The sequence below is a fragment of the Musa acuminata genome, chromosome BXJ1-4 (genome assembly GCF_036884655.1).
Source record: "Musa acuminata AAA Group cultivar baxijiao chromosome BXJ1-4, Cavendish_Baxijiao_AAA, whole genome shotgun sequence".
Lineage (NCBI taxonomy): Eukaryota > Viridiplantae > Streptophyta > Magnoliopsida > Zingiberales > Musaceae > Musa > Musa acuminata.
In genome coordinates this window covers 31,463,861-31,465,000 of record NC_088330.1, presented here as the reverse complement: position 1 = coordinate 31,465,000, position 1,140 = coordinate 31,463,861, and the positions used below count along the sequence as shown (strand labels likewise).

Genomic DNA, 1,140 nt, shown 5'->3' with positions numbered 1-1,140 from the left:
GCCGGTGCTTCTTTTTGAAGGACTTGGGTTGTGCAAAGGAAGTGACAATGGTGTGGGGTAGTGGAATTCGTCTTAGAATCTGCTCGTGAAGGGAACAAAAGAAAGGTAAATTATAGTGTGGTTGAAATTGACGGAAGAGCAGGTGGTGTACTTTTTGGAAGCGTGATGGGGGATAAAGGGCGCGGGGTATCGTGGCGATAAGACTAATGTCAACTTGGTCAAATGTTCATGGGAGCTCTGTAAGCTCTGAATAAAGAAAGGCTGCTGCAGGCATGCATGTGATGATGAGTTGGTGGTGATTTGGGCCAATAAGGAGAAGTGTTTCAATGGCAGAGTCGCGGTCAGAAGAGGAGGCTGCTGTCGATTTGCAGAAGAAGGTTTTGACTGGAGTACACGAAGAAGACGGCCTTTTCTGGAGTGAAGAGGATGGAGAGCACTGAAGGTGGATTTCTTCCTTTACCATCTCACACTGTCCCTTAACGCTGCTGCTGCTGCTGCTGCTGCGGCGCCGAGGTTGGTTTCCTGTATTCGTCGGAAAGGAGATCGAGGTGGTGAAACGTGACCGCCCTCAAGATTTGGAGCATGGGTTTTAGGATCTGCAAAAAGTGGGATTCGTGAGTCGGTGTGCTAAAAGGAAGCTTGGGAATCCCACAGTAGTAGTACAAAGTATTAACCGTAGAAGCATTTTGCCATGGCCATCATCATCGTTTCCAACTTGTCACATCCCAGTTTTTTTTTCTCGTACACATATTTTTCCATAAAAATAACTCAAGCAATATAAAGATAATAATAATAATAATAATAATAATAATTTTAATTTTAATCAAAATAAATTTTAAATATTCATATAATATATATATATATATAATAAATCGAAACCTAAACTGAAAAGGTATAAAACTTAAGCAATAAGTAGGGTACAGTAAACCTTAAATTGAGAATAAATATAAGAGAAGTATGCCTATGAATGACATAAGTAACATGACTAGGATTGATGGAATGAATTATATAAGCAAGTGACAACATATGAAGATGCTTAATTTTTCGGAATGAATTCTCTCTCAACATTAGATGAAGTAATATTTTTCAGTTGTTAAAGTGAAGACACGTGTCTCCCAACAAAAGATTAAAAAAAAATTT

The 1,140-nt window shown here is 38.9% G+C and overlaps 1 protein-coding gene across 2 annotated transcripts in view; it reads right to left on the bottom strand.

Annotated features, from left to right (window-relative positions):
• The window catches only part of LOC135587059 (plasmodesmata-located protein 2-like), a 2,016-nt gene extending 1,948 nt beyond the window's left edge, over positions 1 to 68 (bottom strand). Inside the window, exon 1 of one of the 2 annotated variants that reach the window (XM_065180995.1) lies at positions 1 to 68. This exon is cut by the window's left edge and continues 884 nt beyond it. The gene's annotated coding sequence lies outside the window, so the exon portion shown is untranslated. The other variant, XM_065180996.1, reaches the window with a different exon arrangement.
• Positions 69 to 1,140: the final 1,072 nt, after the last annotated feature.